The 25,661-nt window shown below is 44.7% G+C and overlaps 1 protein-coding gene across 11 annotated transcripts in view; it reads left to right on the plus strand.

The window, feature by feature from the left end:
- The window catches only part of TLN2 (talin 2), a 435,837-nt gene that overhangs the window by 139,549 nt on the left and 270,627 nt on the right, over positions 1 to 25,661 (plus strand). The gene's annotated exons all lie outside the window — the stretch shown is intronic.

Consider the following 25,661-nt stretch of genomic DNA (forward strand, 5'->3'; position numbering starts at 1 on the left):
CATAGCCACCTTATGGAAAACTTAGGGAATAAATAATTGCTGAGTCAGTGGTTATCAGTATTTTTAAAGCTATTGCATACCTGTGGAAAAAGGTTGTAGCAATTTATAGTGCCACAAGCAATTTTACGTTTCCATTGAATGTCCTTTTCAGTGCATCTTTGCCAGCATTATTTTTGCATTTGTCATGTTTTAAAAATGACAGAATTGTTGAGACAATTCAAATCATACAGGTACTTCAAAAATAGAATGTAAAAGTTTCATTGTTATCTTTCCCCACTTTTTCCTCAAGAATGTTAAAAATTTGGTATGTCATTTCAAGTCTTTTAAGAAAATGCACATGAAAAGAAATGGTTTATATACCCATAATATAACATGGAAGGGACTATTTGCTTTCTGTATGCTGTTTGCATTATGCTTTGGTTACTTCATATAATGTAGGCACAAAAATGTTTTCTCATTATTTATAATATACTTAAGTTGTCTGGAAAAACAACAAAAATGATGCTTCCCAATAACTGTTGTTTGATTTTTGAGCTAAGTGATTATTAGCTTATGATAAATCCCTTCTAATCTAATTTTTGTTTTTGCCCGTAACCTAAGTGACAGAACACAACCCAGAATCCATCTTGCAGTTTTATTTTCTCTCACTAGACTTGATAGAGGATTTCAAAGAATTCCGTTTCCTGGTAGAAAAGTAGTTAATAAATGGACGCAAATGAGTAAACATTATCCAGGATCAGTCAAGACGCTTAGTATAAAGTATTACAGCAGATGTTCCTGGAATGATTACAATGTGAAGAACACATTCGTGATGGTGAGTCTGGAACCCTTGCCCTCACCATGGCTGGAGAAAAGAGGACATGTGAGGGATGGCTGTTGATCCTTCGTGTATCAGGCACAAAGGGACCGGATGGAGTGACGAGAGATCCTGCAGATGAGATCCCCTTGATCGAGGGTGGGGAAGTGAGACCTTCTTGGGCCGGCTGTTGAGAGTAGATAGGGAATTTTGATTGCGTTTTAAAACCCTATTTATGTTAGAAAGCCATAGTTTTCACTTAGGATGATTTAGAGGTACACAGTAAAAATGCTCCTGGAAAAGACTAAAACATGAGTAGCTTTGATTGATGGAAAAACTCAGGAAAATTGCAGACCTTTGAAATCAGAGGCATATTCTGTTTCCAGGATGGTGGGACATGAGAAATTGTTACCTCTTAACTACTTAGAAAAAGGTAAAATAAGAAGTAGGACTTTATTAAGGCAAGGAAGGACTATTTTCTGGAAAGAAAGGAACAGATGTGGGTTATGCCTGAGTGTCAGTTTCTTAACCTAACAGTGAGATAGGCCTAGAAGATTAAAGTCCATAGGATTGTTTTCCAGTAAGGGAGTGTCACTTACATGATAATTTTGCACCTCAGTCCCAAATTCCACACCCCAGCAAGACTAGAGTAGGTCTCCTTGTAAGTCAGGAGAAAAACTTAAGGGTTTGGTAGAGATGTGGATTTTTTTAAGCTCTTCTACAAAGCATTAGCTATGAAAAATTCAACAGAGTTGAAATGTTGTCCCATTAAAAAAAATCCACCAAAACCCCCCCCAAACCCCTCCCATAGATGGGAAATTTTACAAGGTCTTTTCCCTGTGAGATTCTTAGTTTACCCTTGGGATGATCTTTTTTGTTGACTATTGCAGGCATTCAGATAATCATCAAAAACCTAGAGGCACACCCTTTGAAGTGCATAGTTTCTCTTTCAGAACATCTATGGGAGAGGCACTAAGGAGAATGTTTAAAGTAAAGTATTTCAGATAATTGTCCACATTCCTTAGACTTTTATTCCTGAAAATAGCAAGCAAACTTGATTGCTTTCCTCATTTTTAATTTGAATATTTGTGGAAGGATTTAGTTGAAGTGTGCCTTTAAATTAACCTTTTTTGGGGTAAAGTTCTATCAAAAAAATGTCATTAACAATATTGGGATTAACTTGTTAGGACAAATTTAAACATTATACGAAGCTTTAGAGTAAAAAGTAATGAAGTTAATCGAATTCCATCCTCAAAAATTCCTTTGTAAACAGTGTCCCTGTTGCCTGTCTTTGTGTTTATGGGACAGAAGGTTTAACTGTGGGGTTGCTACACCTGTGAAGTCTTGTCTTCTGGGCTTTGTAAATAAAATTATATTCTTCATATTTTCTGGTTTAATAGGTTTTTGTTTTTAGTTCTTGCATTTATATCTTCTTTTCTACATAATGTTTGTTCTTGTGCCTCACAGAACTAAAGTGATAACTTCGTTTTTGTTTTTGTGGGTATTTACTTTTGTGAATATTTACTTCTGTGCATACTTACTTTTCCTATTATAATGTATCAAATAGTTGGCTCTTTCAGTACTGATTTAAAATAAAATAGTTTGCTCTTCAGTACTTACTGTAAATGATACATTGATTGTATCCTAAATATCTACGTATTTGCTTACTGTACTCTCTATCCTATTAAATGCCCTATTCCTGTGATGCTAACAGTTTTTAGTTACTGTAGCTTTACAGTGTATTTAGCTTTGTTAGGATAGGTTTCCCTTTATTGTTCTTTCCAAAAACATTTTTCAGTCATGCCGAAGCTTTCTCTCTTCCAGCTCAACTTTAGAATCAGATCTATAAACTACAGAATATCCTGTTGCAATGTGGGTTGCATTGTGTTGATTTTATGAACTGTGATGAAAGGAGAATTGCCATTGTACGACACTGGGTCCTCCTGTCTGGGCACTGGTAATGCTGTTACTTGTATCTTCTGTGTTATTCAGTAAAACTGAAAATACGACTGATTTGACATATTTATGGGTAGGTTTATTTCTAGGTATTTTCTTTTCCCTCACCCCTCCTTTCTTTTATACTTTCTTGATATGAGTGGAATTTTTTTTTTTTAAGATTTTATTTTTAGGGGAGCCTGGGTGACTCCGTTGTTAGGCATCTGCCTTTGGCTCGGGTTATGATCCCAGGGTCCTGGGATGGAGCCTCGCATGGGGCTCCTTGCTCTGCGGGAGGCCTGCTTCTCCCTCTCCCACTTCCCTTGCTTGTGTGTTCCCCCTCTCACTGTGTCTCTCTCTGTCAAAAAAAATAAATAAAATCTTTAAAAAAAAAAAAGATTTTATTTTTAGGTAATCTCTACCCCCTCATTCACAGCCCTGAGATCAAGAATCATATGCTGTATGGACTGAGCCAGCCAGGTACCTCTGGAATTCTTTTTTTTCTAAATGACATTTTTCAACTAGTTACTCTTTTTGACTATCTCCAATCCACTTAGATTCTAGGCAGACAGACATTTCACTTGCCCCCCCCCCCAAAAAAAAGTTTTATTGCCTTTTCTTAACATTTTCTTTGATTTCTCTGGATTAGAGGATGAAGTAAAACGTTAAATAGTAATAGCAGGCATCACCATCCTGATTTAATGGGACTTACAATTCACCATTTATTGGTTCATTTCCATACATTTCTGATTTACTTTTCTATGTAAGAAACTATTTGCTATTTATAAGAAAGTGTCAAATTAAATGCAATCAGGGGGAATGTTTAGGTTACTGGTTGCTTCCCGAAGGACACGGCAGTGATGTGTGTGGTATGCCACACACACAAAATGTGTTCATGATTCCTTAAGGTTCTACTTGGTTTTTCCTCAGAGAAATTCATGATGTGTAGGAGCACGCTGAGGCACCTGAAGACTTCCTAGAACACAGGACCTCTGCAGGAATCTTAGGAGCACGCTTTGGGCAAGTCTGACTTAAATGAACCGGTTAGGGCGCCTGGGTGGCTCAGTTGGTTAAGCGACTGCCTTCGGCTCAGGTCATGATCCTGGAGTCCCGGGATCGAGGCCCGCATCGGGCTCCCTGCTCAGCAGGGAGTCTGCTTCTCCCTCTGACCCTCTTCCCTCTCGTGCTCTCTATCTCTCATTCTCTCTCTCTCTCTCTCTCAAATAAATAAATAAAATCTTAAAAAAAAAAAATAAATGAACCGGTTAGCCTGATTTTTCTGAAGGAGACTGTGGGTGGAATACAGTGATCTAGCCAGTGGCAGTAACCCAGACTGGGGTGGAGTCTTGGGCTCTGGAAGTCCTGTTTTCCTTAGGCAGATGGAGTCACATTCTAGGTGTGCCTTGAGAACACACTGGTAGCGTTGAAATTCAGAAAACCCTCATCTGGTAGGCAGATGGAAAGGGACTTTGGGAGCAGGGAACTTAGAGGTGTAAAGAAGCAGATGTAAAAGGGGAAGAGAAGAGCATACAAGATGTGAGATGTGATGCCTCAGGGCTCTGGCACTTTCCCTGTGGTGGGGAGGGGAGGGGGGGTCCATATCTGTGTGGCCAGAAGATCGGCTCACAGAGTTAAAGCCACAGGCTCATAATGTAAGCTCAAGCCCTTTCTTGTCAGTAGACTGTACCTGTAAACACTTTCATTAGGTGAATTTTAAATTGCCACGTGTGCCTGAAAGCCGTTAAGTCCTTAATACATTGAAAAGAAGGGTTTTCCAGCTGTGGTTCCTGGAGCTATGTGTGTTCCGTGGAGGCCCCTTAGGAGCCTGCAAGACCCAGGGACTCCCATTCCCCCATTTCAACCAGAGCAGCTCTGCTTTCATGACTCTACACTGTTTATCAGGTTTCTGAGTGAAATAACATTAGAAGACAACACTTCGCTGCTTTAAAAGAAAAAAAAAATTGAAAGCCATCATTGAGTAATTCATTTGAGTAATTAAAACCATGTTTGTGTAGTAATATCGATCTTGCCTGTGTTAACTATTGCCATTTTATGTTGCAGTTGTGTTTCTCAAGGAAGATTGCCTTGCAGACATGATTTAGAAATGATTTCTTTTTACATAAACTTTATAGTGATTAGAGTGTGCAGGTACATGATTGGGTGCCTGCACACCCTCCCCACTCCCTGAGCACCTATCACAAAGGTTCAGGATGTAGCTCCTGATTCCATGCAGACCGCTGTGGATGGACAGTCCCCTTCCTCTTCTGCTAGCGATGTGAGCAACAAGGAGGGCCAGGAGAAGCTCAGAGGCATGACTTCTCCAGCAGCCTGACTTGGCTCTTGTCTTTTCGAGTGCAGGCGAGTTAAGAGAGCTCTAAGTAGCCTCCTCTGGGATTGCTTTATTTTACTAGGATCACCAAAAATCGAGGCAGGCTGGCTTGCCAGCAGAGCCTCTCCCAGTTCTGCGTGGGCTACAGTCTAAGGAACTGAGGCCAGCGGATGTGGACTGAGCCCAGAGGAATTGTGGTAATGAAGCCTGGCTTCACAGAGGGATTAGTAATGTCCTTACTGTTCACCTACACCCTTCCTACTCCTCATGGGCAAATTGTAGTCCTATCTCTTTTAAGGAGCTCTGTCTGGCAAATCTGGTCCAAAGTGAGCTTTGCTGTCCGTTCTTCAGCGAGACTATATGTCTTCTAGCATGACCAGTCATGCTGCCATATTTTGCAGTTACCCACGAAGGATTTTTATCTGCTCTACCAGCTCTGAGATAGTACTGTTGTCATAGCACCAGACATAGATCAGGTGCTTATTTTAGGCAAGGATGTTTGGTGGTGATAGAAACCCATTCACCAATTTGATAAACAGGGAGGGTCTCTGTGTCTTGAAGATCTCCCAGGGTGGGAAATGAAGAGCCCTGGGGTTCATGGGAATGGGACTGAGACCATCAAGGTGCTCTCTTGGGCTCCTGAATCCCTGGTTCCTGTCTTGGGGTGTCCTTTATCCCCTTGATAGCCAGATGAACTTGTGAGGTCATGATTGTCAGTTTGTCCTCTATGGCTACCCAGCCCCAGGCTGTCTGACTTCCTAATCTTCCAACCTCCCAGCTAGAGTTCCACCATTTAGAGTGACTCACAGTTATTGGGGAGAATCCCATTGGCCAAAATTGGCCCCTCTGGACCAAGGCCACAAGAGCATGAGGTCCCTGGCCTGACCACGGAATTGCTTCCTTAGGATCAGAGCTCCAGCTCCGCCCAGACAGCTTTGGTGGAGGCAAGAGGGGAGGCAGGTCCCATGATACCCAAGGCTGCCCCTTCAGGCTACACAGATCTCCAAACAGGTCTCTTCCGTTGCTCAAGCACTTGCTAAATAATGAAGTGATTCATCCTTTTTCCCAATCCTTATCTCAGTGCTTTGAAATGAAATTTTCCTATAACCTGTCTTTCATGGTATGAATGAACCTTTCTGGATTGTGTTTCCTAGTGGTCTGGTGGGTGACCCCTGCCCTGCTGCTCAGCCCTTCTTGGATCCCAGGTGGATTGCATAACAAAGGCCAGATAGCATCACAGCATTGCCATTCCTGCTGGGAGGCAGAGTGCTGAGCAGCCCCACCAAGAGCAGCATTTCCAAAGATGGAGGGATGGGGCTTGGAGGCCTCCTTCACCCCTTCTGGCTGGCTGAGCGTGTGGAGCTGCAGCCTGTACCTCAGGGCCAGGAGGCAGGGAGAGGCTGTGTGCACAGCCCGGGGAGTGTTCCCTTGGGCTAGCATGACTCTTTCCAGAGAGTCAATACGATTTGGTTTTCCATTTGTACAAAATGCCCCTGCTTCCCACTCTTCTCCAGAGCAGGAAATGAAAAAGAAATCATCATTCTAAAACGAGAGAAGAAAAGAACTAGCTAGCCTGATTCACAGGACTGTTTCTCCCTGCGCCGTGCACCGTGGCTTCAGCAGACCCATGTGTTATTTTTGAGTGGCGGGAATAATAGGGCTTACACCTAATCAAGGAAAAGAATTCCAAACAAAAGCTTGGGTGGGGTTTCCTGGGCAGGAGTGTGATATTGTAATAAATGGGAAGCAGTTCTGCAGTCCAATCTCTGGTCTGATTATACAAATTATAGCAGGGGCCCTGTTTTCAGAGGAATGTAACACACCCCACGGAGGCCCCTCCTCAGCGGGTGTGTCCGCATTTCCTCAAGCGCTCTCCTCGACAGTTAATGCTTTCACCAGAGGACCCCAGAGCCTCCTGTGGAATAATTAGGATGCCTTCATTAGGGTCTCTGCCATGGGACCATTTTACAGGTGAGTTTGCCTTATGTTAAAGTCCTTTAGGGAGTCCTGTGGCTAAATTCCCACTCTTCTCCTGCGTTACCGGACAAAAAGTGCATACAGGGCTTGGACATGCCAGTAACAATTGCCAACATTTCCAAGCGCTTAATGAGCCAGACACTGGATCCGAACTGGGTAGAGGAAAATGTTGGGATAAACAGTCTCTTTTCTTGCAAAAGGGGGCATCAATTTCTGTGACTGTGTCCAGAAGGCCTGCTGCTGTCCTCTGTCTTCAGATCACCACTCCTGGCTCATGTTCTGGAATATTCCTGACCCCCTGGGCTCGGCCTTGGTGAGCTGCTTAAGAGTTCCCTCAAGTGCCCCGTTCCTGTTCCTTCAGGCACTCTGTCCTTGTTGATCTCCCTGGCCGCCCTTCCCCCTTTTCTCAATCTTCAGAAGGAAACATTATTTCTCTTGAGAAAGCTCCCCTGGCTTGTCCCTCCTGTCCTGAGCCCCCCAGTCTGTTACATGCCCCAGAGCAACGTGGGTTTACCTTTTTTTTTTTTTTTTTGGTCTTACCACCCACTGTTAGATGAAGGCTTTACTACTTCTCCTCCACCTCCTAGAGGCCAAGGGCATTGTCTTACTCATCTTCAAATTCTTGATACCTGGCACATAGTAGGTACACCCAAATGCTTTGAAGTTGTCTTCTCTTAAACACATCATGTGTTTTTATTTTTATTTTTATCTAGAGCCGATTTATGCCCCATATCAGGTAAATATGTTGCTATTACAGGCTCGTCGACGTAGGATCTTAAAATGTTTTTCTCTAAACCATTTTGGTTTGCTCTTACGTGTGTGTCTTGCTGCCTTACCTGATGACCTTGATGCTGGCCTCAGAGTGATGAGGCTGCAGGGCATGGCTGAGATTGGCCTGACTGCGTCTAGGTCGTGGCCCTCCTTTTTAATTTGGGATTCCTTAGGGCCACAGCAGATCAGTGAGGGTGGAATGCATTTAACACAGGTGGTGGTGCCTGCCCCGGGTGCCACGCTGACCGCGCCTTCCTGCCACTTCTTCCACATTAGGCCTGATTTCTGTTGGCCCCCTGCTGTGCGTTAGGCACAGTTTCTGTCAGCCTTTCAGAGTCCGTCCAGCCTACTTGGCCCCCTGTGGGAAGCCTCCTGTGGGTCCTTGAGGGTGTGCCTCGCCGGTATCCTGGCCAGAATCCCCCTGCTGGGACACTTTGAATAAACACCCCAGCGTGCATCCCATTTTATCGACCTTGTTTGTTGGTGGGTCTCCCCTCTCCCATCACGGGGGGACTCGTTCTACGGTGAAGCCCTGGCCTTATTCCTTTCTGTATTTCCCAGTGCCTAGCTTAGGCATGTAATTCCCACTTGCTGAGCCATTAAATGAGTCCCTAAGCGGCTTTTAATTAAACAACAACAACAACAACAACAACAGGGTGCATCTCCTCAGTGGTGGTGTTTTAACTTCTGAAATTATTGCACATGTCCTAACATCATCCAGGGTTGGAGCTTTAAGCAGTGCATGTCTTATTTTACAGGTGAGGGAAGGAGACTAAGGGGCTCAAACATTGTAGCCGCATGTCTTCTATGAGGCAAGATGGTGACAGACTCGGTCCTTCAGAGGCCTTGTCTGGGCTTTTCCCTGTATAAGATGCACCCCTGTAAACCTGAATGAGAAGCGTATAGTGGTAGGGGTCAGTCAACCCAGGTTTCCGGTTTCCACGTGGGGTTGGGAGGCTGGTCTCGTAGCTAACAGGAAGGGCCCTCAGCATCCTCCCTGGGCAGGGCTGAGGGGACCTATTCCCATGGTGGTGGCACTCTCATTTCAGTCTGGAAACTACTAAGATTTTAGACATGGATAAGGGAGTTCTGCCAACACTGCAGTTTATAACCCCTCCTGCACTTTGTAACTTGCAGATTTTCTTCCAAATTCTACTTCTGCATTGCTTTTCCTGAGCATGTTAGTTTTATCATGCTGTGTAAGATGCTGTGTGCCTCCCATTGACACGCATGTTCTCTGAAGTGCTTATGGATACCCCTTTGTTGCTGTGCAGATAGCCCCAGGGAGAGAAGAGGTGCAGGCAGGATCTGCTAATGTGTATGAGTCTACTTGTTAGGGACTGACTAGCAGCAACAAGCTGTTACTGAGTGCTGAAACCCTGCGGGTTTACATGCTGCCCTAGTACCCCTCAGGGCCCAAACTTTCCATTGACTTGCCAGGGTGAGCAGAGTTCATAACTAATTTGAAAGCATGAACAGTACTCATTTGGCGTAGTAAAAGATTTCATCAGTTTGGAATAATGGAAAGTTACCTAAGAGAATTCTAGGGAAAATCTGAAAGTAGTAAAGCATTTACATAATAAATTGCACTGGATGACAGATGATGTGCCTAAAAGAGCTTTTTGAAATACGATCTGTGACAGAAATTTGACATTATTGCCCAATAGCCGGTTTTTAGGGGATCTATGCTAATGGATATTTAAAAGCAACAATTAACATACCACTTCTTAATTAAGTGCTTCTGATTGATTGCTTGGGCGGGGGCACTGTCTGGCAACAGTTGGACCCTTAAATTCCTTGCATAGCCTTGTGTTAATCTGAATGAATTGGAACTTGTTTGGATTGCCCCTGGTTTGCCAGGCGGACCATTTAAACGTTGAATACGTGAGGGTTATCTCATGTAATGAATCAGTCCACACTAAAATCACTCTGCTGCTCAAATTGGCAAGAATCTGAAAGTCTGCTCTATGCAGCAGTATCTACCACCTTTAAAGAAGAGCAACGTGTATTTTCTGCCCACAAGAAGTTTAGAATCCTCTGCAGAGGACAGCTGGACTGGCTTTTGGCCCCCAGCAGAGCATCGTCAAGTTCTGGGCTTTGGAGTCAGACAGCCTTGCTCTTTCCTGCCTGTGGGAGTGTGGGTGCTCCTTGACATGCGTAAGCCTCGGTTTCGTTTGTGAAAGGAGAGTGATGACCAGAGCCACCTCTCCAGGATATGGTGAGGGCAAGGGAGATGACACACACACACTCTCGGGTGTAAGTGGTCATTGTTGACCTGGTGTGGCCGCTGCTGCTAATGTGGAGCGTGGCAAATGTTTTATGAGGCCAGGCACACTTTCCATGAAAACAGAGGTAGGAACCGGTAACTCCTGGTAAGGTGTAAGGGGCCAAAAGGGGCAGGCCGCCAGGGAAGGGGTTAGCAAGGAGGCTACAGGTAGTGAGGTGTTCAAGGCTTCTCTGTTCATTCCTTCAGCCAACACTGATGGAACCTTAGGATCTGCCAGAGACTTCATTAGGCACGGGGGTTACCGGAGTGACTCATGAGAAGATGAAATCCCATGTCCTCTTGGAACCTATTTCCCAGTGGGGGAGAGGAGAAGCGAAGCACACACCTGGGCATGTAGAAGCACTGAGGGGGAGGGTGCAAGGCAGATGCTGGGAACGCGAAGGAATGAAAGGTGCCAGAAGGGGAGTGTGTGGGGGAAGGAAACAGCCATGGAGGCTGAGGAGGGAAGTCAGTGCCCCTTTGCCAAGGGCCCTATGCTAGTTTTTCCGGACGACTCAGCAGCCATAGGAGTCTTTTTTTCTTTTTCTTTTTTTTTATGTGACATTCATTTTTTCCCAACTCTGAATGTGATGCATATTCATTATAGAAAACGCATGAAAAAAAACTAAAAAAGAAAAGAGAAAGAAAAACCCTTGGCTCCACCACTCAAGAGAAATTTGTATTTTGACGAACTTCCTGTCTTGTTTTCCCTGATGAGATTGGTTGGTTTATTTCTTGGGTTGACATAGTTGGGGTCATGCTCTAAGTACAATTTTGCATTTTGTTTTCTCCACTTATTATGGAGTACGCAGTTTCTCAGATTCTCATAAACAATATTTTTCTGGCCATGTAATACCCAGTCAAGAAAATAAAACACCGTTAACTTAGCGCCTTCTTTGGATCATAAAGTTGTTTTCAAGTTCTTACTAGCATGAAGAATGAATGTTTAGCATCTTTATATTTGAAAGCATTTCTGCATCTAAGACTATTCTGTGAGGATAGATCTCCCGACATTGCAGTTACTGGTTCAAGGGACTTGGCATTTTAAAGATGTTTGAAACACATTGTCAAAGTATTTCCCTTAAAGGTAGCACCTAGGGGAAAGGTTATAAACCTTTGTGTCTTAGAGACTCAATGGAACTGTTGGGGGAAAGGGTTAGCAGATAATGCCTCCCCTGGGGTGGTGATATTTCTGACAAAGACTGGCAGGACCTTGCTTGAATACTGTGTGCCTTTATAGGGAATCATAAACTCTGGCAAGAGTCTGAACTGGTTTGTAGTGAAAGGGGACAGTTTGGTTTAAGACCTCTGGAATTCCCTCTTGTCCTCTGGAGTTCTTACGATATAACTATTCAGATGTCACTGTTGTCTATTGAGTTGAGTTCTCTGAGCCCTTGATCGAGGACATGAGCATTTTTATATACCTAGTTATTGTCTAATTAAACTCTGTAAGGTATTGGGGTCGAGAGAAAGGGGGCTGGCAGTGCCTGCGGCTGGGGCAAGGAATGGGGCCCTTGCTGCAGCAGGGCTGAGCCAGGGCAGGCCTGGTAGGGCTGAGTGGTGGTAGGGAGTGTGCTGGAGGGGAAGGGACAGACCTCATGGTGCGTAGGGAGGCAGAGTAGTGTGTGGACATGGGGCTGGAGACATGGGCTGCAGAGTTGGCTTTCAGTTACGGGACTGGCTCTTCCACTGAGTGGCCAAGTGACTTGGGGCAGACTACCCAAACCACTCTATGCCTCAGTTTCCTCAGGAGCTGTACCAACCAGGGCATTCTCTTCTTAGGTGCTACACTAAGCAAGTGTTTTCAGGCCTATATATGTAAGAGGGGGGCAATTTAAAGAAAATGTAGGGAATGACGAAATCAAAACTCAGACTAAGTAGTTACTTCTTAATGTTGTTGAAAGCATATAGTGTGCAGCCTATGGGAAATCCTTAGGAAACAGCAGCAAAGGTGGTTGATGATGACAGTCTCTTATCAGAGGGCCCCCAAGGTGTTGGGGTTGTTCTCACAGACCCTTTGGGAAGAGTTGTTTCTTTGGCTGGTATTCTGCCCCATGCCAGACAAAAACACTCTCTATGCCATGCCCCAGAGCTAGTTCTCTGGAAAAGATCCTTGGCCTTCAAGGCTGAACACCTGTCCTCAACGCCCATTTTCCTCAGCTCTTCAGGGACTGTGGAAAGGAGGATGCCCTTGTCATAGGTGTCCTTGACCTGGCCATTCTGACATGCTGGGTGTGGGCAAGCCCAATGTTAGACCATGTAGTAGTTTCTGATGGCTGCCTTAGCAAGTTACCCCAAACTGGGTGACTTAGGTGTGCAGGGAGGTGCTTTTTCCTCTGCCTTTGTGAGTTCTTAGCTGAGACCCCTTATAATAAAAGATTAAAAGGAGAAAAACAAGTTTATTAACCTGTATACCTCATGGATGCGTGAGAGATACACATGGGGTAAAAATGAGTAATTGTAAGAGGTAGTTGAGAATTCAGGCTTAAACATGTTAATAGGGAAAGGGAGGGGAATGTAGGCCTCTTAGGGAAGAATAAGTGATTTTTAGGAAAGATGAATGGGCCCTTTGAAGAATAGATGGGTTTTTGTTTGTTTGTTTTGTCAGAGTTTGGGTGTGGTATTGACTTCTAGTCTCCTTTCTTGAATGAGTCAATCTTCCATGATTGATAAAACTCCTGGGGAGGGGATTTATACAATTGAATTTATTTTGGATAATTTGTTTTTAGGCAGATAAGTGGTGTTGAGAGAAAACCTCTTCTTGTATTTACTGTTTTCACCTGCCTATAGCCTATAGCCAAAGTGGCATATTTTGGGGTGGCATATTTTGCTGCCTTTCATTCACAACGACAGAAATTTACTCTCACAGTTCTGGGGGGTTAGAAGTCCAAAATCAGGGTATTGGCAGAGCCATGCTCCCCCCAAAGGCTCTAGTGAAGAATCATTCCTCTCCTCTTCTTGGGGCCACCTCACTCCAAACCTGTACCTCTATCTTCATATGGACTGACTTTCTCCTTGTCTTCTCTTCTGGCTCTTACAAGGGCTCTTCTCATTGGATTTAAGACCTGCTCATGTAATCTGGGATGATTGCTTCTCAGTATCTGCAATATCCAGATGTCAATCTACAAACTTTTTCCAAGTCTGGTCACATTCACAGGTTTCAGGGATTATGACATGGCCATATCTTTTTGGGGGGTCACTAGCCAACCATTACAGGCTAGAGGTTGGGTCTGTGTCCTTATGGGAGGACCAAAGGGTCTGCTGTAACATTGTCCTCTGTACCCCAAAGTCATGGACACTTGTGGCTGGGCATCTCTGGCCTGACCTTTCTGGGTCTAAAGCCTCAACTCCTTTCTAGGAGAGGCCAAAAGGTTGAGAAAGTTTCTTCCAGAGGCAGGAACAGAAGCCCAAGCGTTTGGTGCCCAGGATTGCTAGGACATTAGGAATGCCATCCCAGGCACACTGTAGTGCCCAGACTTTCTTGAAGGGGTAGCACCTGGAGTTCCTGTGTGAGGTTGGTACAGTCTTAAGCCAGAAATCCTTGCTGCTTATGTAAGCAGGTGAACTTCACGATAGTTACTGTAGCTATATTTCAGTTTTGGTGGTAAAGCGCAATGGCTGTGAACTACAGGACTCTGTGGCATATGAGAAATCTGGTGATTGTGAGGGTTAGGTGCAGCTGAATTTCTGTTACCAGAATTCCTTGTGTAAACACCCTACACAGGTAAATGCAAACAGTAGAGTTCAAATAAGAAACTATTCTTGGTCATGGTGGAGGTCAGTTGTGGGTTATATTTCAGAGTTAACAAGCTAAAGAGAGTCCCTCCTGGCTTTAAAGCTACTGTTGATGGAACAATAATAACGTGTGAGTTGCTTTTCCTTTCTGCTTTCTTCAGGTCAAAGCACTGTTAAATTCTTTGGTGATAATTGTTCTCTTTCTTCTGTCTTCCCGACATTCCTTCTTCCTGTGGTTCCCCCTTTTCTTTGCTCTTCTCAAGACTCCACTGCTGTTGGAAATGTTAACAGGATGCCCCTGTTGATAGGAACTTGTTTCCAAAGTGATTTCAAAGTGGTTCCATCCAAAACCTTAGGTGGTTTTTGCAGATGGATCTTCTTGGACCGCTCTCCTCCTGTGCCTCCCGTGGGGAAGGGTGCCAGACTATTCCTTGGCTCTCTTCCAAGTGTGTCAACAGCCAGTTGGTTTCTAGTTCACCAAGAGCAGAATAATCTTGGGTAAACATGGCCGTTGGAAAAAAGCAAATATTGGTCTTGGCAATTGTAGTCTCTCAAGTGTTTGGCCCCTCGTGCTAGTGGACAAAAGAGAGTTACACTAGAGAATGTGGCCTCAAATATCACATCTGGTTAAAGAATATTGGTAGAAATATATAAAAGATTTGTAAAAGATCATGTCAGTTCTTTATCTTTTTCTCCCCGTCCCTCTTTGTCTCCCTGTCTCTTTCTCCCCCTCCTTGCCTCTCTGAACAAGTTTGAAAATTCCTTTAACACTTAATTCTACTCACTTAAGCCAAGTCTTCTCAACTTTAACTTACTGACATCTTTTTAGGTCAGATAATTCCTCGTTGTGTGGGCCTCTTCTGTGTGTTGCAGCATGTTGAACAATGATCTTGGTTTCTAACCATGAGATGCCGCTAGTACCGCTCCCCAGTTGTGACAACGAAATATTTTTCCCAACCATGCCAGCATTTCCCGAGGGCCAGTTACCCATGGCTGAAAACCACTGGCTTAAGACCATTCTTCCCAAAGTGGTAGCATAAGATGTCTTGAGTTTGGTGATGGAAGGGTGTCTGGATGTAGGGAGGAGTGGTGGCGGGGGTCCATTGACTGTTACTTCTTGAGAGCCCCCTCCTAACCCAGCTGTCCTCAATATGGTCATGATGGGGGTCTCACAGAAGTGAGGGCTGTTGGTGATTATCAAATCACCATTATTTGCTAGTAATTTTTAGAGCAGGTATTACCTGTTTTTTGCCCCTGGATTATTGCCGTTTTTCTGGTGGTTTTAAAACAGGGATGCCAGTCACAATGATAGTGCTCCAGAGATGGGCCTGACACTTGGCACCTTTCTATTGCTTGATTCCTCAACTGGGCAACAAAGCATGACAGGGGTCTATTGCCCATCATGCGTGTGAATCAGTCATACTTACTTCATGTCATCAGAGGGGAAGGTGCCAAATTTTGATGTCAAGGTGACACACTGGGCAGATGTAGTCCCTGGACCTTCTCAGGCGTCACTGCATGGATGTACAGCCAGCAAGTCTTGCTTCTTTAGAAAATTTGAAATACTCTATCTCGATGGAACTGTTACAGGAACTACCTTTAAAGCCCGAAGCATTGTCATCACACTTTCAGACTTTGGAGTTTGTTGCAGAAATATCATTGTCCTAACACAGTTAGGTGAAAGACAATGTACTGTACCTTCATGTGTCACCTCCAGTTTGTTTTTTAATTGGAAATGGCAGACATCCACCGAGGTAGGAAGAACAGTGCGAGCCCCCACGTACACATCACCCAGCTCCCATGGTTAATACATGATTGATTTTGTTTTGTCAAGAACCCCTCCTTCTCCACTCGATTATTTTGAAGTAAACCCTCCACCTAGCATTTTGTCTGTGTACATGTATATATGTTTCAGTATGCAACTCTAAAAGGTGGAGGTTCTTTTCGGAAGTGTAATTATTATCCCTAAAAATACATGAACTAGTTTTAAACCCAAAAATGTTTACTACTAAATGTCTATCCATTTGGTTGATAAGTTGCTCAGGTCTCTTGCAGTCTACTCTGTATCCCTCTCCATTGAATCACAGTGTACCAGGGCAGGACAGGGACCGGGCTGTCTTCCATTCTTTTTGCGTCCTCATGTATTAAGGTGTAGAGATGCTGCTGCTGTTGCCTGGCACTTGGTAGGAACATAACAGGTACCTCTTTTCCTTCTAGTTCTGTAAGTTAGGTTCCTCCTTCTGGGTTCTCGGGCTTAACACGATGCAGAGCCCTTTTCTCAAAAGAAATGCTCAGCTTGCAGGTGCTTTCTATTGTCTGGAAGCTCTTCCCCACATGTGTGCCCTTAGGTGGGCTGCTGACAGCACCCCCCCAAAATTAAAACTTTTTACCCCCCTCTCTGCCAGACTTTTCATACCAGAATATGTGGTACCAGCCGGAGGTCTGGAAGTACATGAAAGGTTAGTATCTGCTGATTGTACATTCTGTCAGTGGCCAAACTGCACCCAAATGCTGCTTCCCAGTGCTTTCCTTCGAGGCTACTTTCCCTGCCCCAGCCTTTCCTGCCCTGTGGGCCACCCGACTCCCTGCTGCCACCTCACAGCTGCCCTCCCGATGTGTCCATCCACTTCCTGCGCCTTTCTCTGTCTTGGCCTGGTGGCTGCTCCTTAGCCATGTACATCTCTTCTGGCCAGCCCTGGCTTCATCAAGAAGCTGCTCTGTGCACTCCCCAGTCTCTGTCTCTCTCTCTTTTTTTTTTCCCTCAAAGCCATTATTCTGTACAAGATTCCACTGTACATTAGCCATTCTTCTACTCTTGCTTACACAGTCAACAAGTACACACCAGCCCTTTGGCTCAGGTTCACAGGGCTTCCCTGGGGAAGGGTGTCAGGCCAGTTAAACTGAGGTGTGTGTGTGTGTGTGTGTGTGCGTGCGTGTGCGCGCGTCTGTCTGTCTGTCTGTCTTTAATGCCTTCTTCTGGGAACACTGGAAAGCTTCAGGCTCCAAGGGGCACAAGCTGGGCCCAGCTCTGTGGATGCACAGAGCTTCATGTCTTGGTGCTGAACAGCTTTACTCTCTGGGACAGTACAGAGTTTCGTGCAGCTACTCTAGGGCAAAATCATGCCCATGGGACAGAATCCTACAGCTGAGGCCAGATGTCTCCAAACACCCAGGCTGTAGCACCTCTGCCTGTGAACCCATGAACGTCCCAGCTCCTAAATGGACTCTTGACTGGCTCTCTGTTACCACCTTACCTTCCAGTTTTCATAGCCCCACCCTGAGTGAGGTGTGGTTTGTCCAGAAATCGTGCCCCTTGACATTGTCTGCTCACCCTGATGGCACCCTGTTTACACATCCTTCGCCTGCTCTTTGACCTCACTGAAACCTCCCTATTGAAACTCCCACTCTGTTAGGCTCCCCGCTTTCACTTCCTCCTTCCAGTAGGCCTTCTCTGAGGGACTCGAGCTCCCTGATGCCCTCACCCTGAGCCCTGGCAAATAAAGGCCTCATGGCCACCTCTGGGGACCCATCAGAGATGCGCACATGATGACCACCACCTCTGCTCAGCCCTCTTTCCGTGTGCTGCCCTTCTAGGGTCCATGCATGCTTGGGTTCTTCCGGGAAGACTTATCACCTTGCTTTTAGTCCCTTTACACCACCCCCTCCTCCGTAGCCCCTTTTCAGAGAGCATGCTCCTCCCATCTCCAGTGGAAAATACAGGTCCCCAGGTGCCCCCTGTCAAGCTTCTCTCCTCCGTTGCTGCCAATGTCCAGGCTTGGGGACGTTCTCTCTGGTGGAACTGTCTCCCCCTTCCCATCTCCCATAAGGTCCCCTTGCTCCAGGAATCCCCCTCCTCTTCTGGGCTATGGGTTCTCCTTTCCTTCAGTCTACAGCTTGCTGGAATTCCCGAACCTCTGAACAGCAAAACCAACTCTCCCTTAACTCCGAGGGGTATTTGTTATTAACTGTCTGTACTGATGAGGGCACTGAGGCTTGGAGGGAAAGTGGCTGCCCAGGGGCCTAGATGGCTGGTTAGTGCTGGCGCTGGGGAGGAGTGCAGCTGCCTGGCTCCCTGCTCTGGTCATCAGCCTCGGGTCTGAGCTACCGGCGGGACACAGCTTTGCTAGGAGCCCCTCTGTTGGCTGGAGCCAGGGCTAAGGAGCCAGTGTTGGGACCAAATGTAACGGAAGTGACTGCTAGTCTGAGAGTCTGGTGCTCAGAACCCTCTGTACATGGTCAGTGCCTGTGGATCGGCTCCTTACCTACGAGTTTTTAGCTTTTAATCTCCACTTGGCTTTTAAGAAACACTTTAATTTCCACCCGTGGGGAGAAAACACTTGACATTTGTGCTTCGTTGAGGTGTAATCATTCCACATATGAACTTGAGTTTGTATATAATTGAGTATTTCTGAAATTGGGACCCATCACCACTGGATTAGAGCAGCACCATGCGGTTTATCATCCATGGCATATAATTGAAGACAGAGGGCATTGTAATTGTAGACGTACAAATAGGACTGTGTGACAGATCCTCATCTGAGCTATGTCATGGAAATTGTTCTGTTTTACTCAGTCTCCCCTAAGTGGTCGTTTCTCTTCCCTAAAAACAGAGTCCTGGCTCCCTTCCACTTGTGCTCCCCCCTGCCCCCGACTCTTTAATGTGGAGAATGAGATGATCAGAAAATTGGGGGTTCTGGTGGGCGGGGTTAGTGTTTCTGAAATGAAGGGGTCAGTTAATCAATGTATAATTTGTTCTGGGCTGGCCTACTTCTGTAAAATGCAATACAAATGAAATATTTAAGAAAAATACAAAATGGAAGCATTTTTAAATCACATTTAGCCAACATAAATTATTAAATTGCTATAATAGTTTCCAAATGTCTACTCTCCCTTTCTGTATTTACTGCAGACCAGTCACACACTGGTGGTGGGCAGACCACCCTTGGGGCGCCATTGGGCTAGATAGCGGAGGTTTGACTTAGTTCCCGTATTCCCATGAAGTCATGGAAAAAAGAAAAAGGGTCCCATTTACTCTGATCCCTGCTGACCATTAGGAAAACATAACTGGGAAGCACCCTGAAGTCCACTGACCTTCGGAGGTCAGGCATAATGTTTGACTTTTCCTTTAAAAAAGAAAATCAGGGGCACCTGGGTGGCACAATTGGTTGAGCATCCGACTCTTGGTTTCCGCTCAGATCGTGATCTCAGGGCCTGGGATGGAGGCCTAGTTGAGCTGTACACTTAAGTGTGGAGTCTCCTTGGGTTCTCTCTTTCTCTTCCTTCTGCCCCTCCTTCCCCCGCTCACTCAGGCGCTCTCTCTCTTTAAAATAAATAAAACTTAAAAAAAAAATCAGTGTTCAGTACTCACTTAAATCAGATGTTCATGATTTCATCCCCTGGAAACCAGTAGAAGGCAGGTGAGTGGCTCTCCTGGTTTATGGGAGATGCCCAGCCCTCCCTTGTCTAAGAGTAGAAATGTGCGTCTGTATATTTTCTCAGCTGCATAGAGTGTAATTCTAATACCCAAGGTCATAACAGCCAGAAGAAATGTTATCATATTCCGATTGCGAGATAAAAAAATATGGACTGGGAATTGCTTTTTAAATAGCACAGCATTTAAATATTTTGATTCTCATTCTGAAGAGGTCTATCTGATGATTATGTGGTATTTTAGGCTCAAGGTAGCTGTAATGGTCTTACTGGAACACTTAAATATTCAAATCTTAATGGGAATTGGCAGGAACCATTAGGGGAAGCATACAAGACAATTAAAAACAAGTCCAAGTGAATTAACGTTAGCTTTAGGGTTATATTCAAGTAACACTAGTTGGGCTGGGTTAACCTGAAATGTATTTATGCCATTATGAAAAGGAATTAGAATCTAGAGAAGCACTGTACTAGAAAGGAGACTTAAAATTTTAGATTTTCTTTTTTCTTAAGTTTTATTTTTTTAAAGATTTTTTATTTATTCGATGGAGAGAGAACGCGAGCACAAGCAGGGGGAGCAGCAGAGGGGGAGGGAGAAGCCGGCTTCCCGCTGATCAGGGAGCCCAACGTGGGGCTCGATCCCAGACCCTGAGATCATGACCTGAGCCAAAGGCAGATGCTTAGCCGACTGAGCCACCCAGGTGCCCCAGAATTTTAGATTTTTCTAATGGCCACATTTTAAAAAAGGTGAAATTAAATATATTCTATTTAACCCTGTACATCAAAATGTTAACATTTCAAAAGACATAAAAATTATTGATGAAGTATTTTACTTCTTTGTACTCAGTGTTCCAAATCTCTGGACTTAACACTCACTGCACATGCTGATACAGAGTAGGTACATGTCCAGTGCTCCCCAGCTTTGTGTGGCTAGTAGCCATAATATTGGGTAGTACAGATACGGAGAATCAAAGTCCGCTGTGAGGTACACAACTTGCACAATGCCCTGAGTAGTTTTATATTTGAATTACGAGTTGGTCCAAAATAATTTTTTAATGATTTTAGTTACCTTAGGACCACGGTGGATGCTCTGGGGAGTCATCCTTCCCCAGAGGCCTCTGGCCACCTGCATCAGTGATTTTTAACAGATCAGTTCTGTGGGTAGACTGGTTATCTCACCTCAGGGCAGGGGAGGAAGCATGAGAATTGCTTTTACTGATTCTCTACGGATAGAGACAAGAGACTCAAGCAGGATTCTACTTTGTATTTTTTTTTTTTTTAATTTCAAGAGACTGAGGAAGAAAAAGAACAGATTTTTTTTTTTTTTAATATAAGGGTATTATGGAAGAAACTTGGTTCTAGAGAAGACTTTGCTACTAGAATATGTATTTGTTCTTTTTCACGAAGAGCAGGTAAAGGCTAAGTTACCCCGGTTAGTGGAGCCATTGCTGGGAATGACAGAGAAACATATAAAAGTAGAAAGTCCTAGTTATGCGCAAGCAGATGACCTGGAGCATCAGAGACCTTGCATCCTGAGTTTCCTCCTTGGGAGCAGGGGTCTCTGGGCAGAGAGCAGTGGGGCGGGGTGGGGGCGGGAAGGCCCTGTCCACACTCACCCAGCCAGCTCCTGTGCTGCCAGGATTCCTAACTCGGGCCTGCTGAGTCCCTATTAGGTCATCCGGGTCTTACTGTGTGCAACAGGGAACGGGATGGCTCTAACTCAGATAGGCGTAAGTTTAAATTTTTTCTAAGTGACAACAATTTTCTTCGTTTTCTGATGAAATGAAATACTCATCTTATCAAACTGTTAGGATGAAATGGTATGGTATTTGGTATTTGCCTCAAATGAATGGCCAGTGACGGTGATTGGCACAGAGCGGGGAGAGGCTCTGGGTGAAATGACTGCCCATGAACTGGTAACCGTGGAATCAGAAGGATGCAGACTTAGGGGTTCCTGAAAATATTCCCTTTTCTTCATGCGTGTTTGAACTTTTTAGCAGGAACTCTTAAGTATTTATATGGTGCGTGAAGTTTTAAAGAAAATATCTGAAACTCCGTCACTCAGAAATAACTGCCCTTAATTTGAAGCCATTATTTGAAAACCACATACTATAATTCCAAATGGCGAAAATGTCCTGAAAGGAATACAGGAAAGCGGTGGGTCCTTGTTTTCTTTTGTTTTAAAGATTTTATTTTTTTTTCTTTTTAAAGATTTTATTTATTTATTTGAGAGAGAGAATGAGAGACAGAGAGCGCGAGAGGGAGGAGGGTCCGAGGGAGAAGCAGACTCCCCGCTGAGCAGGGAGCCCGATGCAGGACTCGATCCCGGGACTCCGGGATCATGACCTGAGCCGAAGGCAGTCGCCCAACCAACTGAGCCACCCAGGCGCCCTAAAGATTTTATTGTTAAGTACTCTCTGCACCCGTGGTGGGGCTTGAACTTACAACCCCGAGGTCAAGCCAAGCCTCCTGTGAGTCTTCATTTTTGCTCTGAGATTTTATGCCAGTTATATAGCCAGGAGGTCACACATGGGAAGAAGAAAGTTGGTATTAATTACAGGCATGTTTGCCCCGGCCTTATGCTTCTGTGGCCCTTGGGTTGGCTTGTGAGGGACGTTCTCCTCTCTGCCTTTCGCACGGGAGTGAGGTGAGGCTCAGAGGATCCACACTGCCCATGTTGACTCCGCAGGAGTGTAAGGGAACCAGAATGCCACTGGCCCTGAGTGACCCAGCACCGGGCTCTGCACTGAGCGCTGGAGTATACCTTACCTGTCATAGATGTAGAACCCTGTAGAACCTGTATGAGAATGAATACAACATGACGTAATGAATTGCCAAATTACACAGAGAAATCTACAAGATCCCTGGAAATTGAGAGAACAGCAAGAGTAGGGGGGAACCTACTAATATGTAAAGAATCTGGCCAGATGAGGAAAGACCGGAGGAATTTAATTTTTTGAAAAATTTATCAGGTGGCAATTCATGAAGACCCAAGTGCACATAGTAGGAGATGTTAGGGCAGCAAAAGTGCTTTTGAAAGATGAAGTTTGAGGGATACAATAGCTACTAATCAGAGCCAAGTGATGATAGTGTTCTTACTTATAAAAAACAAGTGTCCCTGATTTTCACATTGTGTATACCTGAGTAGCTAGTTTGTACTTGATGAGCCAAACCATCCTTCCAAATGACCCGATATTCTTGTTTGTGGTCCTTATTTTATGTTGCCCAGAGGCTGATGAAATTTCACAGTGCACCTTGATTCTTGCCATTGCTTTTATGTTGTCGTATGTTGGCTCACGGCACCCAGGCAACCATGCATTGAGGGCTAGAGGAATGAGCCATTCTGTGCATTTGTGGGGAGTTCAGCACATCTTCTAAATAGGATGCCCATTCCTTCTCCTGGGTGCAGCCTTGGGATATTCTATTACAGTTGATGAGTTTGCCACTACTAAGGAAAACCAGATGGCTTACCACTTGAGGAAGTCACATTTTCTCGTCTCGTCCTTTAGTTGAGTTGTTACACTACAGAAGCAGTTCTTAAGGTGTTAGTATGGGTGAATAGCCTCAAATTAGAGGCTGAGGTGGCAGTGGGAATAAAAGTAAGGAGGTTACAACTACTTAGGGTCAGTTCTAGCAGGTTAGAACACTGCCCGGGCAGCCCCCTGCTCAACCTTACTACTCTGTTACCTACAAGTGATGTAGAGGTGGCCCCTGGATTCTTCATGACTGTTTCTAATGCCCAACCCCCCTTGTCTCACCCTCGCTCTGTCCCTGGGCTCTTCCCTACGGTGGTGAGGGCCCCTGTAGGTATTTCCCTGGCTTTGGTGCCTCGGGGGTGAGGGGGGGCATATGGAGAACCAACACCTCACTTTCCTTTCTTGCTTTAAAAAAATTCTTTTTAATGTTAATTTTTTTCACAGATTTTTTTTTTTTTAGAGCACTTTCAGGTTCACAGCAAATGGAGCAGAAAGTAGGCAGTTTCCATATACCCACTCACCACACATGTACACAGCCTCCCCAACTACCAGCATCCCTTACCAAAGGGTATGTTTGTTAGAATCAGTGAACCTTTGTGGACACATCATAATCACCCAAAGTCCATACTTCACATTAGGGTTCACTGTTGTACATCAGACATGTGTTGTACATTCTGTGAGCTCTGACAAATGTATAATGATATGTATCCACTATTACAGTATCATACGGAGTAGCTTCACTGCGCTAAAAACTCTGTTCCATCTATTCATCCCTCCCTCTCCCCAGTCTCTGGCAACCACTGGTCTCTTTACTCCATAGTTGTACCTTTTCTGGAATGTCCTGTGGTTGGAATCCTATAGTACGTAGCCTTTTCACATTTGGCTTTCCACTTAGTAATATGCATTTAAGTTTCCTCCCGAGTCTTTTTCGTGGCCGATAGCTCATTTCTTTTTAGTGCCAAATAATATTCCACTGTACGGTTGTCCCTTTGTGGTATCTTCACTACAGCTTTTTGCCCCACCTTTCTAAGACATGCTCAGATCGTCGATGATAACATTTGCCTCTTCTCGTACCTCCGGTTTCCACTGTTGATACTTGGCGTGGCTTCGTGCTCTCCCACGGAGTCCAAGTTGGAGTGACTGAGAAGACAGATTTGCTTTAGGGGTTAGGGATGAGATCATAGCTTGTAGAGGGTTATTTTTTTTGTCCTGTTCTCTAATCATTGAGCCTTGGTTTGCTTTGGGGATAGGAAAGAGGGAATAAATACTAAATTATAGAGTTCCCTAACTGACACCGGGCCAAATAGGAGAGAAGCTTACTCAAAGGTTTGTGGCAGAAGAGTGAGTCCTCAGCCAATCCCTGGGATTAAAAAAGGAAAAGGGAGCTTTAACTGGGACCTTGACTTTGAAGTACAGGGGTGGAGGGTGATCATAGAACAAGGCAGCCCCTTCTCTTCTGTACATGTATGCACGTTCACACATACCTAGGCATACACACGTTCAGACACCTGACCCAATCCTGAGTGTTTGGCTGTACCCCAGCCTTTTAAAGCCCCCTACTCCAGTGTCTTGGAGTTATTAATACAAGATATATTTGATATGTGAGTACTTAATGTGTGTTAGGAACTATGGCCTAGCTGAGGCTAGGACTATGGAGGAAGCCACAGTTCTTGCTTCTAAGAGCTCACAATCTAGTGGGGGACTATATACACTTAAATAGATGATTTCAACCTAACATGGTTAAGTGCAGAGAGAGAGTTGTGGTTGATGAGGTCTCCCCAGAGTAGGTGGAACTTGATGGGCAGCCAGGTGACTAGCAGTGTGGGGGGCATATTTTAGGCATGGGAGACTGGGGGTCAAGGGCCACCCCAGGGGAAGCAGCTTAGAGGGTGAAGGGTTTGAGGAGGAGTGCTGACTTTCTGGACAGGTAAGGTGGGAGGTGAGGAAGTAGGCCCTCGAGGTCCCTGCAGCCTGGGAGCTGAGGACACAACTCAAATGCTTGTCCCAGCTGGTTTAGTCTGGGGCTGGGGGAGAGCTGGCTTGCAGGGGGCATGCCGGACTGCCACAATAGATGGAAACACAGCCCAGCTAAGACTGGGAACTGCCATAGGAACACCCTGGCCATGAACGGCTCTGTATCAGAAATGGGAGTAGGGAAGGGTTTAATCGATTTAATTTTTGGAGTGACCAAGGAGGAACTAGAGCAGTATTTCCTCGTTCTTTTCTTCCCTCTTCCTTAAAGAAAAAAACACAGCTAGAAATTTTTCTAAAATGCCTTCACCGATTTTGTCATAGTGAATTGAGTTTGGCAAAAATGTTGAAGTTCTTATTTGTTCATTTGAAGGTATTATAACATCCCAGGGTTATTGTAAACATTATGTTCAGAACCTTGAAATTAATAACATAGGATATTTCTTGATGTCTGTATTCCATGCTCAGTTGCTTTTTTCCAGCAAATTGGCGATAAAAGCTTTTTGGTGTGTGGTTGCAGCCTTCTGAAAGATAAATGTGTTTGTTCTTCCTTTCCACAGAGGAGACTCTTCATGGCTCTGATTAATTGGAATTCCTCGTCATTTGAAAGTTAGTTAATTGGGCTTTTATTGAGAACAATTGGCTGTAACCATATACTGAATGTGATAGTTTAGAGATAAAAATTTCCTTCTAACCCAAAAGCCATAAGGAAAAATATATTTTTGAGGGGGGTGCAGGAGACGATGGTGGAAATGAAGTGGGGGAAAATAAAACATTTTGAGAAAAAGATGGGAAGTTTGAGCATTTTAGAGTCAATCTAAAATAGAAACCTGTACGATGCATATTTTGGCCAGTTGATAAAGTGGTGAGTTAATGATACACTTACATGAGCTCTCTTACTGCTCTCTTCACATAGTCCAATATTGGTGGGGCACCTTTGTACCCCCACTGCTCAAGGGCTGGGGGATAGCCCTGCAC

The sequence above is a fragment of the Callorhinus ursinus genome, unplaced genomic scaffold (assembly GCF_003265705.2).
Source record: "Callorhinus ursinus isolate GAN/ISIS: 27379988/994484 unplaced genomic scaffold, GSC_fseal_2.0 scaffold25, whole genome shotgun sequence".
NCBI classification, from domain to species: domain Eukaryota; kingdom Metazoa; phylum Chordata; class Mammalia; order Carnivora; family Otariidae; genus Callorhinus; species Callorhinus ursinus.